This window comes from Diabrotica undecimpunctata, chromosome 4 (genome assembly GCF_040954645.1).
Source record: "Diabrotica undecimpunctata isolate CICGRU chromosome 4, icDiaUnde3, whole genome shotgun sequence".
Lineage (NCBI taxonomy): Eukaryota > Metazoa > Arthropoda > Insecta > Coleoptera > Chrysomelidae > Diabrotica > Diabrotica undecimpunctata.
The window spans coordinates 20,076,176-20,092,317 of NC_092806.1; the positions used below are offsets into that span (position 1 = coordinate 20,076,176).

At 34.8% G+C, this 16,142-nt stretch overlaps 1 protein-coding gene and 1 long non-coding RNA gene across 3 annotated transcripts in view; both read right to left on the minus strand.

Annotated features, from left to right (window-relative positions):
• Window positions 1-5,065, minus strand: part of LOC140438558 (uncharacterized) — an 86,112-nt gene extending 81,047 nt beyond the window's left edge. Inside the window, exon 1 of the long non-coding RNA XR_011950562.1 lies at window positions 4,987-5,065. This is a non-coding gene — a long non-coding RNA (uncharacterized lncRNA). The remainder of the gene's footprint in view (window positions 1-4,986) is intronic.
• Rbfox1 (RNA-binding Fox protein 1) overlaps window positions 1-16,142 on the minus strand; it is a 402,117-nt gene that overhangs the window by 269,247 nt on the left and 116,728 nt on the right. The gene's annotated exons all lie outside the window — the stretch shown is intronic.

Consider the following 16,142-nt stretch of genomic DNA (forward strand, 5'->3'; position numbering starts at 1 on the left):
ATATCTTCCAAAACAACACAATAAACGTAAAAGTAGAAGAAGAACTAACCGACCTAAGGCTGGCAATGGGATAAGATATTGTTAAACCTTATTATGGATGAAATAATAAAAAAGTAAAATTTAAAAAAGGATACCAAATGGGAGAAAAACAACTTAAAATAATCTGATATGCAGATGACACAATACTACTCTCTCAAGTGAAGACGATTTCCAACGTATGCTGCACCAATTTAATATAACCGCCAGAAAATTTTAAATGTTAATTTCCCCAAAAAAGACAAAATGCATTTTTACAACAGCAAATTTACTAAGCTCTAAATTGGAGCTGGAAGGTCAGATAATAGAACAAGTGATGGAGTTTAAATATCTAGGAAATTAATAGCTACGGAAAGCTCAAAACTGAAGTGGAAGATCAAGTGAATAGAGCAAATAGAGCCGCAGGCTGCCTGAATGAAACAATACGGAGAAATAAAAATTATTATTATTATTATTATACATGAGGGAGGGCAGAGGAACTAAGTCCCTATTATGCCCAAAACAAAGAAATTTCATTAATAACCTACTAGTAAAAAACAAAAATTAAAAATAAAAGAAATAAAATTACAATTTTTGGTTTAAAAGAAAAACAATATTTTAACTATAATGTAAAACGGTCAAGTCTGTTTTTGAACGAATTGGTAGAGGGAGCAGAGACAATGTTATCGTTAAGGTTATTCCAGCACTCAAAAACTCTATTTGGTAAAAAGTTCTGCCTTGATCTTGTAGAAAAATTTTCTTTCTTCAGTTTGAACTGATGACCTCTGAGGCGTTCATCTTGATTAATGATAAACATTTCATCGAGATTTCTAAAATTGAATTTTAATATTTTAAAAGTTGTAATTAAGTCTCCACGTTGTCGGCGAAGTTCAAAAGAAGTTAGGTTAGCCATAGGTTCGTTAGGTCGTTAGGCCGTTAGGTCTTTCTGCATAAGAAGGTCTTCTCGGTCCCAAAGAAATTCGGGTGGCTTTTCTTTGGACGTTTTTCAACATAGTCTGGTCTCGAACCAGATCAGGATACCACGTTGGTCCAGCATATTCAAGTATGGGTCTTACGTACAGAGTGTAGAGTTTACAGAATGATTGCATTGAAACTCTCGAAAAACACCTCCGAATAAGATACAGTGTGGAGTTCGCACGTTTACAAATAGAGGTAATATGGTCGGACCAAGTTAGGCTGCTGTTTATGATAACACCAAGATCGTTATACGAAAACACAGAATCTAATGACTGCCCGTTAACAAAGTTACGGCACAAATATCGGGAAAGAAATGAAATACAGTATTTACAAAACAGTCATCAGACCAATAATGACATACGCGGCAGAAACACGACCTGACACAGAGAGGACAAAAAGGATGTTAGAAACAGCAGAGATGAAAACACTTAAAAATTTTGATGGTAAGACACTATGGGATAGAGCTAGAAGTACAGATATACGACGTAGATGCAAGTTGGAGAACATTAAGAACTGGGTAAGAAATAGAAGAGTAGAATGGAACGATCATATAAATAAGCCGAATGACAACAAATAGAGTAGTAAAGAAGGACTGTTTATGGATCATAAATTATCGTAATTTTGTACACATTGTATATATTTATATCTAACAAAGTTTCCTATTATTGTTGCAAAAATCAGTTAATGTAGAAAGAAAAATCATGGATTCCTGAATATTCCATCAAAGTTACCCTGCCACAAAAGATATATTTCAAATATAAAATTAACGGGTTGTAAAACTGGATACACCTGGTGATAAAAATTCTGTACCAGTCCAATATGACAACAGTACGACTTTTAGATCAGAAGTTCTCAAGCAAATTCAGAGCAGAGAGAAAAGTTTGACAAGGATGCGTTTTGTCCTCTGACGTATTCAATATTGATGGTGAACATATCATGAGATAAACTTTAGAAGTATGGGACGGTGGAGTAACTATTTGCGATTATTATTAGTATCTAATCGTTCTTTTTTTGATTTTTGATTTTTTTAAATTTGCCATTTTCAAGTTCTAATTACTATTTCTAGTTCTCTTATCGTATGTACTTCTTCTTCTTCTTGTGCCACTCCTATCGGAGATTGGAAATCATCAAGGCTATCCTGACCTTGTTTACAGCTGACCTGAAGAGTTCTTTAGTAGTACAGCCATTTATTTCTTTTCTTTGGTCGTATTTGTTCTACAGCGTGGTTGTAGTTAAGCTAAAGATTCAGATACGGCAGTAGGTCTTAACTTGGTGCACCCTTTAAACTTGAATCTTATTTACAACGTTGTTACATACACTTACCGAAGTTAAAATTCCTGACATTCGTGTCTTGAAGAACTCTTGCGACGAGACAGGTAAAAGAGCTGTATCACCTTCAGAAGTGTGATCTACAGGAACTAACAGGCAACTTGACACATTCTTCTTCTTATTCCTACGGTGCCTATCAGTTCCGGATGTTGGCGATCAGCATAGCTATCCTAACTTAACTTGCAGCTATTTGGAATAGTCCGGTTGTAGACGTATTGAACCAATTCCTTAGTTTTTGAAGTCAAGATATTCTTCTCCCTGGTCCTCTCTTTCCAAATACCTTGCACTGAAGAATGCGTTGCAATAAGCCATATATGTGTACATTTCTCATAACATGGCTAAGATATTCTAATTTGCGCTCTTTGATTGTGTTAGTGATCTCGCATTTCTTGCCTATTCTACGTAGGACCTCAATATTAGTCAGACGATCCATGAGATTCGTAAGATGCGCCTGTAACACCACATCTCGAAGACCTCGAGCTTTCCTAAAGAAGCTTCAGAGAGCGTCCATGCCTTTACTCCGTATAATAATGTAAAAAATACCATCTGATTATAGAGATTTTGGTACTAAGTAGTAAATCGTGACTTCTGAAAAGAGAATTCATCTTTACGAACGCTGATCTTGATTTCCCTATGCGCTGTATTATTTCAGTAGAGTGGTCTCATTGGCTGTTTATGTTAGTAGCAAGATATGTGCAGCTGTTTACCCTATCAATTGACTGTTGGTTTACCAAAAGATGTGTATTTAATATTTCGTGCTTACTAACTACCATGTACTTTGTTTTGTTCGTATTAAAATCCAGCCAATATTCTTGACTTATATCTGATATGCGCGACATTATTGCTTGTAAACCATCTAGGCTATCTGCACAAACTACTGTCTCGTTAGCATATCTAATGTTTTTTAGACACACTCCGTTAACTAAGGTTGCGTTCAAAACGAAGACCATCGCATGGTATCCTCGCCTAGATCATAGCACTGACAATGAAGGGAACGCTCGCATTTAAAATAATAATTTCACCTGGCGATCGATACGATTGTCGAAGCGATGGTCAGTGTCGGCGCCTCGTAGTGTCGATCATAGAGCACTAGGTTCGAGGTTCGAAAAAATACTAAGCTTGAATACTATGGTCCAAGTCTATGGTCCGATACCTGGCTCGAGGCTGGGCGCTGCGCGTTGACGGTTAACGCTGGCAGTTTTAAAATAATGCATTTATTTTACGTAGCGATGATAATATGATACCATTCTATGGTCCGAGCGAGGGTCGGCGCCTCGTTATGAGCGCATACTTAGACGCCTTCCCGTCCCAGTGCTTGCTCGAAGATACGCCCCAAGTACATGTTAAATAGCACTGGAGACAGAATGCATCCTTGTCTCCCACCTCTATCCTTTTAGATTGTCTCTGTCAAGTGGTCATCCACTTTAATGTTGACAGTTTGATTGTAATATAAATTATATATAATTCACAAGTCTCTATCATCCAAGCCCGCTTCTTTCAAGATGAATATGAGCTTATCATGTTTTACTCTATCAAATGTCTTTTTGTAGTCGATAAAACAAATATATACATCACAGTTGGCATCCCTGCACCTTTGGATAAGCACTTGCACAGCGAATAGAGCTTCTCGGGTGCCTAAGATATCGCGGAATCCGAATTGTGTCCATGACACTTGTTCTTCACATTTTTTATGTATTCTGTTATGTATCACTTTTTAAAACGTTTTAAGTAAGTGGCTCGTTAGGCTAATTATTCTGTAGTCTTCGCATGGTTTTGCATTTATTTTTTTTTGGAATAGTTACGAAGGTCGACTTTAACCAGCTTTGGTGAATATTTCCAGTTATATAAATTTTGTTATATATTGTCGTTATCCATTTTATTTTTTGTTCGTCCAAAAGTTTCAGGAATTCTGTCCAATTCTTCTATTAAAATTAATCTTATATTAATTCAAGAAAATTCAATTCAGAAATAAATCAAATTTTATAGATTTAAAAATTATGAGATTTAAAAACAAAAATGAGTTCATAAACCTACCCATAAGTGACACAACTATAAAAATATCTATATACAAAATATCATCCTACACAATATAAATTAGCATTCTACCATAGCATATTAGACAGATTAACAGAAGTCAAAAAATAACTTTGAATTGAAAATCATTAAGCAAATATCAAAAAAAATGTGTACAACGAATAAAACAATAAACAAAATTTTAAACCAAAAATTGTATAAGAAAGCCCTAAACTTAGTCTTTCCACCAGCAGAGAAAACCCCAATACCCAACTTACATACTTAACAATATCAAACTTACATGTAGTGACTGAATCCAAAAACTTATATCGGTCAAACTGGTAGAAACTTTCACAAACGTATATCAGAACACAAAAGGGCTTTCAATAATAGAAAAACAGATTCTTCGTACGCACTTCAATTTCAAATCTAATATGGAAATTTAAAAAATACAGATATAATTGACACTGAATGACCAACTTGAAACAAACAGGTCTCCCTCCTCAAACTTATTGTGTAGGATGTTAAAATTATGTTATCGTTCATTACGCCTATTAAAAAGATAACGGCTCACGGCTCTAGAGCATCATACTCCAGAAAGCATCTCCGATATATTATACTAATTATAAAGAAGTGTAACAAAATACTTACTGTAATATAGAGCTAAAAAGTAAAAAAAAAATTGATTAAATTTTCTTGATTTGTGCATACAACAGTTTTAAACAAAAACTCATGTTAAAGATGTCGAGCGAAACGAGAAAAACGTAAAAAATTTGACTAAAAGTAAACAAAACTACAGAATTCATTTTTTACATAAAACTCCTACTTTGTATAAAAATTCCCAACATATCTCACATCTTTATTAGATTTTAACCCCTGGGTACATATCACTGGTGTCGTGCGACCAATTCTCCATCCCTAAGTCCTTGCGGGAGGGAGTATGTGGCAATATTAAAGCAGAAATATTTGAGACATGTTCTGTTCGCTACAATTTTACTAGAAATATAACTCCGATATGAATCCCCTTGAGCGTTCGTAAAAATATATGTCCCGTATATCTTGCTATATTACATAAATCCTTCAGAACATATAGTTCCCCCTGCTTATAGGCCGGGTGAAGAGGCGGCAATGAACAAAAATGTGTGTGAATCTGGAAAAAATTGTTAAGAGTTATTTACTTATGGAAAACTAATCTTTGAGTAATAAAACTTGTTGATGTTGATATCTAGAAATAAGCAACGAACCTATTACATTAAAAAACAATAGATATGGCTACTAAAGTGACTATATTTCTTTTAATGCGACAAAGATGAGATTTGTAAACCCAGTCTACGCAAGCCTTTACTTTTATTACCTTTAGGTTTAGTCATTCTAAACCCCCTATATACGTCCCCACTAAACCGCCCAACTGTCGTAACCGACAACGTTGGGCCCGACGGTTGGTGTGTGTGTTGTTGATAGACAAACAAAGTTGTACCCCACGGTCGGACCGACCGATTTGGTTGTGCGTGCAACAGTGATAACCTGACAGCAAACTTTCTTACCCAAAACCTGTCGAGTTGTGACGTATGTAGCGTTGTTGGCTAACCTCCTACTCCGACCTCCGACCCCAATATGCATGAGTTAACTCCGGAGTGAAAAAGTCCACAAAAATCGTTCCAATACCGACGGACGAGAAAACAATGATTGATGAATTATTGGAAAGTTACAAAACTTCACGCTGTTTGTGGGATGTTCAGTGTGATGTGTATTCAAACCGTACTGAGATCTAGCTGAGATAATGTTGAACGAAAATGTTTTGTGCACTTTTTCTGTAGAATGAACTGTTCTCTCGGAAACGACGCTTGAAGAGACCGGCGATTTTAAATGTGTAACCCATGCGAAATCAACTTTTTTACTAAAATTTATATCAACTCGGAGGTAAAAATTCGATACATTTTAATCAGAGTGTCCTATCGACGAAAATTAAAATGGATTTTTAAGATGAAAAGTGCAGCTTACATACGCAATTTTTGCATTTTGCGTAAATAGCAAAAATCGTTAAAAGTAGAAAACTTTGAAGAACCGTATCTTGCTTAAAATTAGTCATAGAGCCTTCTACAGTAGCCATTTTAAAGATAATTATTGTTTCCTTCTATTTAATGTACTATTGCATATACCTAATACTGCGTAGAAAAGTTATACAGGGTGTTTCAAAAAAAGGTAACCCCGTCTCTAGGGTAGGTAAAAAACTGAAAAATAATTGGGGTTTGCTTAGTAAAAAATTTTTGTAACGCCATCCGTTTTCAAGATACAGGGCGTTAAAGAAAAAAAAATTTACGCATTTTTTACGATTTTGCCGAAACTACTGGCAACATTGTAATGAAATTTTATACGAATATGTTTTGGAAGCTGATACATCACATGAATTTGTTTTTATATCTGATTCTCATAGAGGGCGCTAGTTACACGGATCGTACTAGGAATTCATCCAAATGCACCCTAACGCATACAGAAAAATTCACCCCTTTCTCAAAAACGCACTCCGCGGTTTTTACATATTTGGGGGTCCATTGACCATATGAAACAATAAAACCCCTAAAGTACAGAATCAATAGCCTATATTTCTTCTAGAAATCTTAACACAGTTTACCCAGATAAAACGCTGGCAATTTTGTAAAAGAAGCTGGAGAATCTGAAAACTGTAACAATGGTCGGAACGTGTGTAGTAACAGGGATGGTCAAGAAGTTCAATCTTGATGGATAGCACGACCGAAAAGTGTGTAGGCCGTTTCAGACAGACACCCAACGGATATCGTGATCCTACTAGATGAAAATTGCAGTGTTCAACATACAGTACATAAGAAGCAGACGTTGCCCAAACGTTATCTGTCATGCAATTTCCTTTTTCGAGCTTTCGAAGGGTTTCACGCACTCTTAAACTCCTAACTGTTATACAGATATTAGTGCTTTCTCTTTTATCGTAAATGAAGCTTCGTTGAAGAGACCCTGCCCTGCATTGATGATCGAGAACTTAGCAAAAGAATCACCTGCCAATATGGCATATTTTGCTACGAGCATTATATTTATTTAAGTTAACTGTAAACCGCATACACATCTTTAAATAAAAGGTATTGAGACGAATACTGGGACTTATAAATGAGAACAACAGGTGGCGGATCAGATACAATTTAGAAATATATAATATATAAATAAAGAACCACCATTATCTCAGTATATCAACATACAGCGTCTTCAATGGGCAGGCCATGTATTTAGGATGGAAGAAAACAGGCTTCCAAAAAAGAGTAGATCGTGGAGGAGAATGGCTAAAGACCGTAACGGAAGGAGAGTTTTGATGAGGGAGGCCAGGGCTGTAAAGCCATAGGATGGATGGATATTGATGTGATTCAGAGAAGTGACAAATTCAAATTTTTGGTCGGTCTATAGATAGCACAACACCATATATGTATACAGAACAGTTAAAGGAAACAATTGCGTTCATAATTTTTGGATATAATCCGACAATTATAAGAAAGAATACAATGTCACGCGTTAGTTCACTTTTACGTAACTTAACTCAATATAATTTTCGAATAAAGGGTCTCTATACACCGAGACAGGCCTAAGATGCCTTATAGGCCTCTTAGTCCTTCTGTTCTCGAATTTCATTGCGAGTTTGTGGCGGTAATAGGCGTAAAGGTGAGAATTTGATGTCTTATTATATCCAGTTCATTAGAACCTTTCATGTTGGATTACAATTTACGGTGAAAGGTAATAGCCTTGGAGATTTATGCAGCGCAGTAAAAAGACGGAAAATAGGGAAAATGTAATTTGTATCTGCTACGAATTTGATATTTTATTGGCAACAGTTACTTTGTAACTTTATAATAAGCTGTTCGGAATTGCTGATTCCGAAAAGTGAGGTTCGGATTACTTTTAATTCAAAACGAAAATTTTGATTTTTGATATGATATTAAAGTATTTGACGAATTTGCGACTGTTTTGAATTATCGACAGCTAGACACTCGACAGCCAATGGTCCACTTTACTGTACAGCTTACGAAGTATGAATGAAGAACTATGCTTGAATTATATACTATTATAAAAAAACACTAAATGGATCGTTTTGTTGTCATTTTTAAATGTTTCCATATATATAAATTTAATAAACATCATAGATATGATCACATATCTATGATGGTGACTGCTTATCCAAGCTGTCATTTGGTCACATGTCACCCCAACATTTCCGTTAGATCGGGAGCCATTCTGTCTCCGGCTTCTGCACGCAATGTAGCTTTTCTTCGATAATTTTAAAGTGTTTGTTTGTCCTTTTGTAGTGTAGTGTGATGTACAATTATATGTTTATGACATTTTGTTCTTGTCGGATAGGCCGCAATTGACGAAGTAAGTCTATAAACGTTAATCACATAAAAACTCTTTATCAACCATAAACTTCGAGTTTTTATCGAAGTTAATCAATTTCTTTAGTTATAAAAAAACGTTTCTTGGCTTATTTCAGATGCCCCTGAAGATGATCTAGGGATCGAAAGTACTTGGGCAAGATTAAATCAAACTGTGCTCGATATATGCCTTTTATTTGATCAAAGTTCATTTATTCGAGCATTCAACCTTATATTTATTTAATAACTTTTAAATTTAAAATTATAAACAAACATATTTGGAACAATAAATGTATTAAAGTATAAATTAAAATAATATTTAATAGTCAAATAATATTTAATAAACAAATAGAAAAGTCTAACAATAAAACACTGAAAAGTTTTGTTTTCAACATTTCCATAATTTTTTATTATAATTAATTATCACTACAGCTGTTTCGGCAGAGTACCTTTCTCAAGTGAGCTATTTTTGTTATGGGTCCAACACTTTATAGTCTTTAATTAAATAATTTGAGGAGGGGAGAACTGTTTGTCTCAAGTTGGTCATTCAGAATTATGTCTGTATTTTTTAATTTGTTAATTTCCATAGATTCTAATAATGATAGCTTAAGGCCTTTATTTTGAAAGTTAAGAATTTGAAATTGGTTACTAAATGAATGACTATGATCTAGAAGGTGAAGTGCGTACGTATAATCTGTTTTTCTCTTAATGAAAGCCCTTTTATGTTCTGCTACGCGTTTGATAAAAGTTCTACCAGTTTGACCGATGTAATTTTTGTTGATATCTTGCCTGTATATGTAATCGAGTAGAAGGTACTGGGTTTTTTCTCTGGTGGTGTAAGTAACGGTCGAATTATTAGGTTAATAAGACATTATTATCGAATTTTCGAGACTTCCCTATCTTTTAAAAGATAATTTTTAAAAAGTACAGAACTACTAATCTCCGGGGTTTTCCTTATCAGTTTATTGTTTATGTATACAAACGTATTAAAAATACTAAATATTTTTTGATGGGAACACAAAAAATAAATTGTGTTATCGAATTTATTTTTAAGTAAAATGTAAGTGCATTTTGATAGACCTTATTGGGGATAAAGTGGTTCTAAAATATGTACAGGTTAATCCTTCTTCAGTTTTTTGCCATCCAAAATTTTCAGGCTTTAAATAATTATTTTTTAACCAGACCTGTAATTGATAATAGATACGCAATATATACTTTCTTCTTTCTGCATATTTTCGTTCGACTTTACTACTAGATATATAAATCTATTATTAATTGTTCTTTTTGAAATAAAATATTTTTATTGATAGATAATTTAAAAAATGCTGCTGCTATCTTTCAGATTTTGCCGATCAAAGTTCTCGAATTTTACAAATGGTGAAGTTCTAGAAAATGGCTATTTCGGTTTCGGTCACAAATGGTCCTAGAACAACTCTTATTTTTTAAATTTGTGAAAAATTGCCAGCTAAACGAATATCCAAATGGCATTATTTCATATTTATTTCTGGCAAAGTTATTAACGAAAAAATTTATAAACAAATTAGGTCATTATTTAAACTTAATTTTGGGGGGATATAATTTTGAAAATGGTATTTCAACTTCCATATCTTGAAAATATAGATAAAAACGAACAAAATGAGATTTTGTAAAGTGTTCTAAGGAGACGGAAACAACCGCGTTTTCCACTATCAAATAAACAAATTTCTAATAAATAATTCGAATCACTTTTAAATAAATATTTTTTAACAAAAATTTATGTATACCCTAAGGGTGTTAAAAGACATATTTTTATATAACTTTTGTTATTATTTATGCCTATTTTTTGTTTTTTGAAAAATTAAAGGCAAATATCGAGCACAATTGTAATAATCTTGCCCAAGTATTTTCGCTTTCTACAGCATCATCAGGGGCATTTCGTCAAAATGATTTGAAAATTTCGTCAAAATTTATTCATTCAGTAAGTTCATTTATTCGAGCATTCAACCTTATATCTATTTTTTGTTTAGTGCTCCTACAAGTTTTTGCAGTTTTTCGCAATTGTTTGAATAAATTATCAACCAAATTTACTTAAGAAGGTTTCAACTGAATCGTTTTTTCGTAACCTTTCAAGAAAACAAAACTGAAAACTTCGTATTAGGAAAGAAGAATTAAAAAAAATTAAAAATAAAATCAATGTTTTTTAAACTGATACTTTTGTGACATAAATCCATATTTTCATAGCAAAACTTCAATTTTTTTAAGGATTGGTTCTAAAACGAATTACTTTACTCTTTATATATGTAATACAATTTTATTTGACTGGCCTAAAAGGGTTCATCCCTCATCCAAAATATTCGTTAATTCGTAAAATTTACGTGAAATATGTATATTATTTAGTATATTAAATTCGATCCATCTACACATTATTATGTATTATTTATTAGCAGCATTAATAAAAAGCAGTAATATTTGTATTTTTAGTATCAAAGCTTATTTTTCGTCATCATTATATTTTTTTTAATAAGTACCTCCCCTAGAAAATGATATTTGCCATAAACACTTCTGCTAAATCGTTAATGAATAAGAATCATGACAGCATCATCTTTAACGATGAAAACATGATATATACTGAAATATAAGTAGTAAAAAACAACAGACGCGGTTAAATCCCAAGACCTACAGCAAAGTACAAGTATTTATAGAAGCCTGCACTAACTTAAAACAACTTAGAAGGGAGATTCTGAATCTTTTTTATTTTAAAAGAAACAAGATACAAAACAGCATATCCTGCCATGCGGGCGCCTGATTATTTTTACAAAAACAAATAAAGATGTGTTAATAGGTAAAATGCGGCTTTCTAAAACCAGTTGGTAGACATATGGTTGTAGAAAACGTAGATAACTAGATAGTAAAAAGTTAATGGGATATATAAAATCAACATAAAACCGCATAAATTTGAAAATATTACAGAGCAAATCATAGCTCGAATAACATTCTTTAAATTTAGATTGGTTTTAAACTAACAAATATTTGGAACAATATAATTCAGGTAACAAATACAAATTTGCATACAAATTATTTAATAAAGATAATTTAATCAGATGGTTACGGAATTCGCAACAGAATGAAAGGAAGGTATAATAAATCCAAAAGATATAAGATGTAAAAAGCCATAAATATACGTGAAGAAACTGAAATACCAGCAAACCAGGTTGGGTTTATGCAAGACAGTAAGAAACAGATTTACATATTTTGGAATATAGAAGCAACTAATAGATAAATATGCTACCAAAGAAACTAGCGAGCAAATCCTCATCAATTTCTTAGAACAAATAACCTTCGTTATTTCTAAACCTACAGTGCAATTAAATATAATATCCTACAGACAGATATCCTCTCTACAGCCCAATTCTAGCCCTGGTCTCTTTCAGCAAACCTCTTCATCAGTCACGATGTGTAGTCATTCTCCTCCACGATCGACTGCCAAGGAGATTTCTTGCATCCTCATCCACATCATCTTGCCATCGCTTTCTCGGTCTCCCAATAGGTCTTTTCCCTTGCATAAAACACAGTTTTTTGGAAACCTGTTTTCCACCATCCCAAATACATGGCCTGGCCATTGAAGACGCTGTAGGCAACCAGTCTGAGATAAAACTTTATATATTTCACAATTGTATCTGATTCGCCAGGACCTAGTATTCGTTTCAGTACCTTTCTTTCAAGATGTTTCATTCAAGTTTGACATCCATAGCTCACTGTCGATCGGATTATGGTCTTGTATGCTCTATGGTAAATTCGAATCTTAGTCTTTTGATCTACGTCTCGTGATATGGCAGATTTCTTCTTTACTCCCTGGTAATTGCTCTAGACCATATGTCTGTAGAGTAACGGATGAAATAAAGATAACTTTGAAGAAAAGAAAGTATACTTGGTATGGTATCTTTGTTAACATGGTGCACAATTTCTATAAAATATGGCACAATTTAATTTATTAAATATCAATTTAGCAAGATTTTGTCCAGAAAATGCAGAGTTGTATTGGAAGAATACATTTCGAATAGACTTTTTAAGGTTCAGTATCACCAAATGGGAAGGAAGGGGCTGGAAAACGATGACAACTTATCCATTCCCACAATGCCTTACAGAGGGACTTCGACCAGTCCATTATAGTGCCCTCTGCGTATGTTCGATGTTGGGTGGAACGTTGGTATTTTCCTACATGAAAATGAAATAAAAACACATTTTAAAAGTCTAGCCACAGTTCAAAGAACCGGAGCAGAGAGAGCCCCGATAACGGACTCCCAGGGTACAGGAGACCCTATATGGGAGCCGAAACCGGACTGCCGTGAATTGTCGCATTGTCTCGATGATCTTTATTTATGGTTGGATATTCTCTCGTTTGTGTTTTGTTGTCCTATTTTAGGTTTTTCACCTCTTCAGGACGTGGTTTGTTTTTCTTTGGTGGTTTGGCTTTTTTCGTTGCATTGGCTCTACTGGTGGATCGCTTCGTGGGTGTGTCTGCGGAGGAGGATCCTGGACAATCAGAGGTGAAAGGGCTATTGAGCTGAAACGGTCCTTTTCAGAATTTTATTAGTGAAAACATGGTTATAAATTGACTGAATTTCCTATATATATATATATATATATATATATATATATATATATATATATATATATATATATATATATATATATATATATATATATATAATTTATTTTAATTAGTAAGTGTATGATTGTGACTCGCGTGAGAGTAGGTGTAGCTGTATTATCTGCAATGGACATTTATAATTGTGCAATGGAATCGGGAAACCACAGAAAATCGATCCCTCCCTGTCTAGGCAAGCTCGAAGTAAGCATTTATTGGTTGTTTCGGCGGTAAAAGAGAGGAGTTGAATCCAGAATGTCAATGTATTTATCAGGGAGTTCATTGCGGGCAAGGGCCAGTAATTTAGTGGGTAGGAAAAAAAAGAAAAAATCTTGGCTACGAAACATCAGAGATTGGACCCACACAAGAGGAAATGAATTAATTCATCAAGCCCAGAACAGCGAGAAATTTGCAATATTGATCGCCAACCTCAACAGAGAAGGCACTTAGGAGGATTAGGAAAGAGAGTTTGGATTTAGGTCGTCTTTTGAATACATTTCCGATGGATGAGCAAGTAGTTTTCAAGATGTTTTGGGATCTGATGTTTTGGCCACGGATGGTTTTGATTGTGTAACTCCTGCTCAGATAGGAGAGCCTCTCATTGATGGGCTGGATGTTCGACAGTTGATGAATAAGGCCGGAGGGGTAGTCCCGTCGTTTGTTGTTTACTCTACGCAGGATTCTCCGTTCCAAAATGTCCCATGTTTCTATATGGCATTTTCAGATCAGTCGGCCAATAGCAAAAATCGTAGGTGTTTTGAGGCGGTGCGGTGCATCCAGTCAAAAGTCATTACTTGGGGATTTTTTGGGCCGTTGAACATGAGAATATTATGACAGCCATGGTCTCCAAGGTATTTGGTGCCCATGGTGACCTAGTCTCTTTGGAGTTTCTTGTTAATAAAAATCTTAAATAAAAATTAACAAAACTTCAGTAGACGATGTCTACGCTGGTCACCTTGGCCTACCTTGGAGATTATCGCCGTTATAATATTCGCGTTCGGCAACCGCAAAACCCCCTAGTAATGACTTTTGATTAATTTTGAATAAAAATAACATCAACACTTCAGGCGACGAGGTCCACGCTGGACTCCAGGTAGCTTGAGGATCATCGCTGGCATAATATTTGTGTTCGTCAGCCTCAAAAACCCTTGAGTAATGACTATTGACATTTGAAATGAAAATATCCTAAAAGTCCAGGAGACGAGGTCCACCCTGGGTACCATGTAGCTCGAAGACCATCGTTGTTATCATATTTGTATTCAGCAAATGCAATGTTCATTTTACCACCATGAATTTTGTTCACAAACTTTCCCGGCACTTTCCCGAATCGAATTCTAAAAGTTTCACAGGTAGGTAGGTTCAATGCTTTGTTTCCTCGCCTAAAAGCGGAGCTTAGTACAGTGATGGTCTAGTTAATATTTGCATAGGTACTAAAACTAAATGGGTCTGCGTAGCGCAAGCGGTAGGATGCTTGCCTCGCAAGCCGGTGGTCCGGGGTTCGAATCCCACTGCCGGCAAGAACATCTAGACATTTTAAAAATGTCTATAGGCCCCAGGTCGACTCAGCCTGAATAAAAATGAGTACCTTGGGTAAAACCAGGGGTAATAATAGACGGTTGAAGCGTAGCACTGGCCATGTTACCTTCCTTGTATACCGTAGGCCCTAGATATAGCAGACTACCCTGCTATACTCCCAAAGCCGCGACAGCGGTATAAAACGGGAGACTACTATTATTATTACTAAAACTAATTTTTTCGTTTTAAAATCCTTAGTATAAGGTAGATTAGCAAATTATTACTTATTGATCAATGATGATCCTATAAGGTTCTTAGGAAGCTTAGGGTACGTTTATAACGAAGACCATTGCATCGTATCCTCGTCTAGAGCCGTAACACTGACAGTGAACGCTCGCATTTAAAATAATGCATTTATTTTACCTAAAATCGATAATATGGTACGATCTTATCGTCGGAGTAAGGGTCCGCGTCTCGTTATGAGCTCCCACTAAGATTGTTCTAAGAAAAGCATCGTTCGTAGGAATTTACATACCAATTCCTATAATGCTAAGGCATAACTTGGGTGACTAAGAAATTCAAAGAACGACGAAGGTATGTTTAAACTTCCATGATGGGATGGTCCTAAAAAGGACAGGGCTAAGAGCCCTAGGCAGTAAAATACAGGGCACAAGACCACGGAAAAAGTGGGAGGATGAAGTGGTAACGCGGACGCGCAAAATTTACTAGACGTGAAAACTTGGAGTACAGCGGCGCGGAACCGGCAAAATTGAAGATATAGTTTGGAGGAGGTTAAGGCTCGATTTGGGCTGTAGTGCCTCTGGAGATTGAAAGAAAGCCAAAGATATATACGTCCTCGCGTACTCATCACGATGAACTTAACTTCTAATAAAATTCAATCCTAAAAAATTATAAAATAACGACGTCACTGGAATTATGTAATTTCCCAACAGGTAACAGTTTTAAGATTAGTCCTTTACAATGATTCACCCTCTTCAGTTGATTGTTATACTATAGTAGACCTGCCTTTTTTAAATCCTTATTGTTCTATAACGGCTTCTACAAAATTTAATCTATTAGTAATAATGCTTGAGTATATTTTATGAATTGCATTTTATGGATTGATAAGATAGCACTATTAAGTGGAATTCTTGTTCCACTAAGTTCTATGTTTCTTTGGTCTGCTTCGGCCTGTTCTAACAGTTGATAACTCGTAGTTTTCAAATAAAAAAATTTGCCAAAAAGAACGCTACACATAAGTGCTTTTACATAAGAGTAAA